This window comes from Rattus norvegicus, chromosome X, assembly GCF_021556685.1.
Source record: "Rattus norvegicus strain SHRSP/BbbUtx chromosome X, alternate assembly SHRSP_T2T, whole genome shotgun sequence".
Taxonomy (NCBI): Eukaryota; Metazoa; Chordata; class Mammalia; order Rodentia; family Muridae; genus Rattus; species Rattus norvegicus.
This window is the reverse complement of record NC_141554.1, coordinates 48707839-48715581: the sequence shown is the minus strand read 5'-3', so window position 1 is coordinate 48715581 and position 7743 is coordinate 48707839. Positions and strand designations below refer to the sequence as shown.

At 42.6% G+C, this 7743-nt stretch overlaps 1 non-coding gene across 1 annotated transcript; it reads right to left on the bottom strand.

Moving 5' to 3' along the window:
- Positions 1-756: 756 nt before the first annotated feature.
- LOC120099507 (small nucleolar RNA SNORA17) lies at positions 757-894 on the bottom strand. The gene has a single exon (XR_015647240.1). It is a non-coding gene; the product is annotated as a small nucleolar RNA SNORA17 (small nucleolar RNA).
- Between the last annotated feature and the right edge of the window lie 6849 nt (positions 895-7743).

Sequence of the window (7743 nt, the reverse complement as noted above, 5' to 3'; positions counted from 1 at the left end):
ACTCCTGCAATGTGCAGAGTCACTTTGCCAATTATTGCAGCTGGCTAGAGCAGAGTCAGCTCTCTTGCTCTCTAGACCCCAGGGTCAGCTCTACTATGATGTCTAGCTGGGAAGGGGGGCAGTAATGCACAGCCTTAAATATGTGCATGTGCCCTGGTGGCAGTCAAGACCAGGGTCATCCACCTGGCATTAGATATGGTCCTGTATGGCAGGCATACCAGGACCCCACTATGGTCCCAGGTGGCATTACTGGCTACTCATATCATACTGTTCCTTACTACCCTTGAGTCTCCAGTACTGCCTTTCTTCATCTTTCCCATATCCTTCTGTTTCTCTTTCTCTTCCATGTTCCTACCACTTACTTTTTTCTCTTAGAGGCAGCCAGGAACTTTGAGTGTCTGAGGTTGTCTTAGGAGTGATCTGAGGAATGCTTGACCCTATTAGTGCATTATAGCACCGGAAAGGGGTCAATTCAGGCACGGTCCATCCTACCGGCACCAGTCCTGTCTGGCACCTGACTGGTAAATGTCTCAGGCTAGTTCCATGTCTAGAGGGTCTGGTTGTCACTCTGGATTCTCTCCTGGTGAGGCCCACTTGAGTGGCTCCATATGAGGCCCATTTGTCTTGGGCTCACTCCTGCTTGGATCCTTAGTTCCAGGCAGAGTTCTAGTCTCTGGGTTGGCCTTGGTCCTGGGAGCTTTTGGGGACCTCTATGGTGCTGGCCTGGTAGTCATTTAAGGCTTGCTTCTTTCAGGGAATGTTAGCCTACTAATCATTCAGATGCTCATAGGTCAGAAAAATGGTAGGCTAATTTGACATAGCCTCCTTCCTCTCCATCACCTACTCATACACATGTGACATAACAGACACACCTGAAATGCTTCTAGGTGCAAGCAGCTTTTTTAAAAATGTGGATTGGATACCATCGCTTAAACTTATGTATTCATGTTTTAAAGTTGAGCACTTTATAAATTTAACTATTACTACAACCCAGAAAGTAATAAATGTGGGTGGTTGTAGATATTTTTAACCTGAGTTAAACATTATGTAACAAATACACAAAGCAAACTATCAGGTGACATGCCATTATTGCACTCAATTTCATTTTAATGTATCAGTTTAAAATTTTTTTGAAAGGTACTTTCCCGAAACATTAAGAATCAGTTTCCAAATAACGAACAAGAACTGTTAGAACAAGAACTGTTACAATTTTTAGTTCGTGGTGCAATGAATTACTGCGTTTCTTGTCATCAACTCAGTAAATACTGATGCTTTCAAAATTGTCCTTTCAATACAAAGAAATAGAAAGTAACTGACATTAAAACTTACTTTTTTCATTTTTATTGGATATTTTTATTTACATTTAAAATGTTATTCCATTTGCTGGTTTTCTGACCATAAGCCCCCCCATTTCATTCCCCCTTCTTCTACAAAGGTGTTCCCCATCCCTAACCACCCCCCTTCCTGCCTCCCTACCCAGACATTCCCCTACACTAGGAGTTGGGGGGGGAGGTCCAGCCTTGGCAGGATCAAGGGCTTCTCTTTCCACTGGTGCCAAACAAAACCATCCTCTGCTACATAGGCATCTGGAGCCATGGGTCTGTCCATGTGTACACTTTGGGTAGTGGTTTAGTCCCTGGGAGCTCTGGTTGGTTGGTATTGTTCTTATGGGGTTACAAGCCCCTTTAGATCCTTTGATCCTTTCTCCAATTACCCCTAACAGGGACCCTGTTCTCAGTTCAATGGTTTGCTGCTAGCATTCACCTCTGTATTTGTCAGGCTCTGGCTGAGCCTCTCAGGAGACAGCTATCAGGCTCCTGTCAGCATGTACTTCTTGGCTTCATCAATGTTGTCTAGTTTTGGTGGCTGTATATATATGGGCTGGATCCCCAGGTGGGGCAGGCTCTGAATAGCCATTCTTTCAGTCTCTGCTACAAATTTTCTCTCCATATCTCCTCCTATGAATATTTTTATTCCCCATTATAAGGAGGACTGATGCATCTACTTTTTGGTTGTCCTTCTTGAGCTTCATGTGGTCTATGGATTGTATCCTGGGTAATTTGAGGTTTAGGACTAATACTCACTTATCAGTGAGTGCATACCACATCTGTTTTTCTGTGATTGGGTTACCTCACTCAGGATGATATTTTTTTTTTTAGTTTCCACCCATTTGCCTATGAATTTCATGAAGTCATTGTTTTTGATAGCTGAGTAGTACTCCATTGTGTAAATTTCTGTATCCATTTCTGTATCCATTCCTCTGTTGAAGGACATCTGGGTTCTTTCCAGCTTTTGGGTATTATAAATAATGCTGTTATGAACATAGTAGAGTATGTGTCTTTGTTGTATGTTGGAACATCATTTGGTTATATGCCCAGGAGTGGTATAGCTGGATCATCAGGTAGTTCAATGCTCAGTTTTCTGAGGAACCTCCAGACTCATTTGCAGAGTGGTTGTACCAGCTTACAATCCTACTAACAATGGAGGATTGTTCCTCATTCTCCACATCCTTGCCAAAATCTGTTGTCACTTGAGTTTTTGATCTTACCCATTCTGACTGTCCTGAGGTGGAATCTCAGGGTTTTTGATTTACATTTCCCTGATGACTAAGAATGCTAAACAGTTCTTTAGGTACTTCTCAGCCATTCCATATTCCTCAGGTGAGAATTCTATTATTATTTATGTACCCCATTTTTAATAGGGTTATTTGGTTCTCTGGAGTATAACTTCTTGAGTTATTTGTATATATCGGAATATAGTGCTATCAGATGTAAGATTGGGAAAGATCTTTTCCCAATCTGTAGGTTGCCTTTTTGTCCTAATGACAGTGTTCTTTGCCTTACAGATACTTTGTAGTTTTATGAGACCCCATTTGTCAATTTGTGATCTCAGAGCATAAACCGTTGGTGTTTTGTTCAGGATAATTACCCCAGTGCCCTTGTGTTTCAGGCTCTTCCCCACTTTTTCTTCTATTAGTTTGAGTGTATCGGGTTTTATGTGGATGTCCTTAATCCACTTGTACTTCAGCTTTGTACAGGGCAACAAGAATGGGTCAGTTTGCATTCTTCTACATGCTGACCTCTAGTTGAACCAGCACCATTTGTTAAAAATGCTATCTTTTTTGCACTGGATGATTTTAGCTCCTTGGCAGAGATCAAGTGACCATAAGTGTGTGGGTTCATTTCTGGGTCTTCATTTCTATTCCATTGATCTACCTACCTGTCTCTGTAAAAATGCCATGCAGTTTTTCTCATTATTGCTCTGTACTACAGCTTAAGGTCAGGGATGGTGATTCCCCCAGAAGTTCTTTTATCCTTGAGGACAGTTTTTGCTATCCTGGGTTTTTTGTTATTCCAAATGAATTTGCAAATTGCTCTTTCTAACTCTATGAAGAATTGAGTTAAAATTTGGATGGGGATTCCACTGAATCTGAAGATTTTTTTTGGAAAGATGGCCATTTTTACTACATGAATCCTGCCAATTTATGAGTGTGGGAGATCTTCCCATCTACTTTGATCTTCTTCAATATCGTTCTTCAGAAACTTGAAGTTCTTGTCATTACAGATCTTTCACTTGCTTGGTTAGAGTCACACGGAAGTATTTTATATTACTGGGGACTATTGTGAAGGGTGTCCTTTCCCTAATTTTATTCTCAGCCAGTTTATCCTTTGAGTAGAGGGAGGCTACTGATTTGTTTGTGTTACTTTTATACCAAGTCACTTTGCTGAAGTTTTTTTTTTTTTTTTAATCAGGCTTAGGAGTTCTCTGGTGGAACTTTTGGTATCACCTAAGAATACTGTCATATCGGCAGCAGCTCTCTACTCCCAGACCCGGTGAGAGAGAGACCCAACCGCCTGGTCAGGTGGGCACTCCTGAGGCTGCAGAGCGGAAGAGACCACCAACACTGCTCACCCCTGCCCACATCCCTGGCCCAAGAGAAAACTGTATAAGGCCTCTGGCTCCCGTGGGGGAGGGCCCAGGAGCAGCAGGACACCTGCCAGAGACACCACCGGACCCTGAAGGAAACAGACCAGATAAACAGTTCTCTGCACCCAAATCCCGTGGGAGGGAGAGCTAAACCTTCAGAGAGGCAGACAAGCCTGGGAAACCAGAAGAGACTGCTCCCTGCACACACATCTCGGACGCCAGAGGAAAAAGCCAAAGACCATCTGGAACCCTGGTGCACTGAAGCTCCCGGAAGGGGCGGCACAGGTCTTCCTGGTTGCTGCCGCTGCAGAGAGCCCCTGGGCAGCACCCCACGAGCGAACCTGAGCCTCGGGACCACAGGTAAGACCAAATTTTCTGCTGCAAGAAAGCTGCCTGGTGAACTCAAGACACAGGCCCACAGGAACAGCTGAAGACCTGTAGAGAGGAAAAACTACACGCCCGAAAGCAGAACACTCTGTCCCCATAACTGACTGAAAAAGAGGAAAACAGGTCTACAGCACTCCTGACACACAGGCTTATAGGACAGTCTAGCCACTGTCAGAAATAGCAGAACAAAGTAACACTAGAGATAATCTGATGGCGAGAGGCAAGCGCAGGAACCCAAGCAACAGAAACCAAGACTACATGCCATAATCGGAGCCCAATTCTCCCACCAAAACAAACATGGAATATCCAAACACACCAGAAAAGCAAGATCTAGTTTCAAAATCATATTTGATCATGATGCTGGAGGACTTCAAGAAAGACATGAACACACTTAGGAAAGCACAGGAAAACATTAATAAACAAGTAAAAGCCTACAGAGAGGAATCGCAAAAATCCCTGAAAGAATTCCAGGTAAACACAATCAAACAGTTGAAGGAATTAAAAATGGAAATAGAAGCAATCAAGAAAGAACACATGGAAACAACCCTGGATATAGAAAACCAAAAGAAGAGACAAGGAGCTGTAGATACAAGCTTCACCAACAGAATACAAGAGATGGAAGAGAGAATCTCAGGAGCAGAAGATTCCATAGAAATCATTGACTCAACTGTCAAAGATAATGTAAAGCGGAAAAAGCTACTGGTCCAAAACATACAGGAAATCCAGGACTCAATGAGAAGATCAAACCTAAGGATAATAGGTATAGAAGAGAGTGAAAACTCCCAACTCAAAGGACCAGTAAATATCTTCAACAAAATCATAGAAGAAAACTTCCCTAACCTAAAAAAAGAGATACCCATAGACATACAAGAAGCCTACAGAACTCCAAACAGATTGGACCAGAAAAGAAACACCTCCCGCCGTCACATAATAGTGAAAACACCAAACGCACAAAATAAAGAAAGAATATTAAAAGCAGTAAGGGAAAAAGGTCAAGTAACATATAAAGGGAGACCTATTAGAATCACACCAGACTTCTCGCCAGAAACTATGAAGGCCAGAAGATCCTGGACTGATGTTATACAGACCCTAAGAGAACAAAAATGCCAGCCCAGGTTACTGTATCCAGCAAAACTCTCAATTAACATTGATGGAGAAACCAAGATATTCCATGACAAAACCAAATTTACACAATATCTTTCTACAAATCCAGCACTACAAAGGATAATAAATGGTAAAGCCCAACATAAGGAGGCAAGCTATACCCTAGAAGAAGCAAGAAACTAATCGTCTTGGCAACAAAACAAAGAGAATGAAAGCACACAAACATAACCTCACATCCAAATATGAATATAACGGGAAGCAATAATCACTATTCCTTAATATCTCTCAATATCAATGGCCTCAACTCCCCAATAAAAAGACATAGATTAACAAACTGGATACGCAACGAGGACCCTGCATTCTGCTGCCTACAGGAAACACACCTCAGAGACCAAGACAGACACTACCTCAGAGTGAAAGGCTGGAAAACAACTTTCCAAGCAAATGGTCAGAAGAAGCAAGCTGGAGTAGCCATTCTTTTTTTTTTCTTTTTTTCTTTTTTTTTTATTAACTTGAGTATTTCTTATATACATTTCAAGTGTTATTCCCTTTCCCGGTTTCCGGACAAACATCACCCTCCCCCCTCCCCTTCCTTATGGGTGTTCCCCTCCCAAACCTCCCCCCATTGCCACCCTCCCCGCATAGTCTAGTTCACTGGGGGTTCAGTCTTAGCAGGACCCAGGGCTTCCCCTTCCACTGGTGCTCTTACTAGGATATTCATTGCTACCTATGGGGACAGAGTCCAGGGTCAGTCCATGTATAGTCTTTAGGTAGTGGCTTAGTCCCTGGAAGCTCTGGTTGCTTGACATTGTTGTACTTTTGGGGTCTCGAGCCCCTTCAAGCTCTTCCAGTTCTTTCTCTGATTCCTTCAACGGGGGACCTATTCTCAGTTCAGTGGTTTGCTGCTGGCATTCGCCTCTGTATTTGCTGTATTCTGGCTGTGTCTCTCAGGAGCGATCTACATCCGGCTCCTGTCGGTCTGCACTTCTTTGCTTCATCCATCTTGTCTAATTGGGTGGCTGTATATGTATGGGCCACCTGTGGGGCAGGCTCTGAATGGGTGTTCCTTCAGTCTCTGTTTTAATCTTTGCCTCTCCCTTCCCTGCCAAGGGTATTCTTTTTCCTCATTTAAAGAAGGAGTGAAGCATTCACATTTTGATCATCCATCTTGAGTTTCCTTTGTTCTAGGGAACTAGGGTAATTCAAGCATTTGGGCTAATAGCTACTTATCAAGGAGTGCATACCATGTATGTCTTTCTGTGATTGGGTTAGCTCACTCAGGATGATATTTTCCAGTTCCAAACATTTGCCTACGAATTTCATAAACTCGTTGTTTTTGATAGCTGAGTAATATTCCATTGTGTAGATGTACCACATTTTCTGTATCCATTCCTCTGTTGAAGGGCATCTGGGTTCTTTCCAGTTTCTGGCTATTATAAATAAGGCTGCGATGAACATAGTGGAACACGTGTCTCTTTTATATGTTGAGGCATCTTTTGGGTATATGCCCAAGAGAGGTATGGCTGGATCCTCAGGCAGTTCAATGTCCAATTTTCTGAGGAACCTCCAGACTGATTTCCAGAATGGTTTTACCAGTCTGCAATCCCACCAACAATGGAGGAGTGTTCCTCTTTCTCCACATCCTCGCCAGCATCTGCTGTCACCTGAGTTTTTGATCTTAGCCATTCTCACTGGTGTGAGGTGAAATCTCAGGGTTGTTTTGATTTGCATTTCCCTTATGACTAAAGATGTTGAACATTTCTTTAGGTGTTTCTCAGCCATTCGGCATTCCTCAGCTGTGAATTCTTTGTTTAGCTCTGAACCCCATTTTTAATAGGGTTATTTGTTTCCCTGCGGTCTAACTTCTTGAGTTCTTTGTATATTTTGGATATAAGGCCTCTATCTGTTGTAGGATTGGTAAAGATCTTTTCCCAATCTGTTGGTTGCCGTTTTGTCCTAACCACAGTGTCCTTTGCCTTACAGAAGCTTTGCAGTTTTATGAGATCCCATTTGTCGATTCTTGATCTTAGAGCATGAGCCATTGGTGTTTTGTTCAGGAAATTATTTCCAGTGCCCATGTGTTCCAGATGCTTCCCTAGTTTTTCTTCTATTAGTTTGAGTGTGTCTGGTTTGATGTGGAGGTCCTTGATCCACTTGGACTTAAGCTTTGTACAGGATGATAAGCATGGATCGATCTGCATTCTTCTACATGTTGCCCTCCAGTTGAACCAGCACCATTTGCTGAAAATGCTATCTTTTTTCCATTGGATGGTTTTGGCAACTTTGTCAAAAATCAAGTGACCATAGGTGTGTGGGTTCATTTCT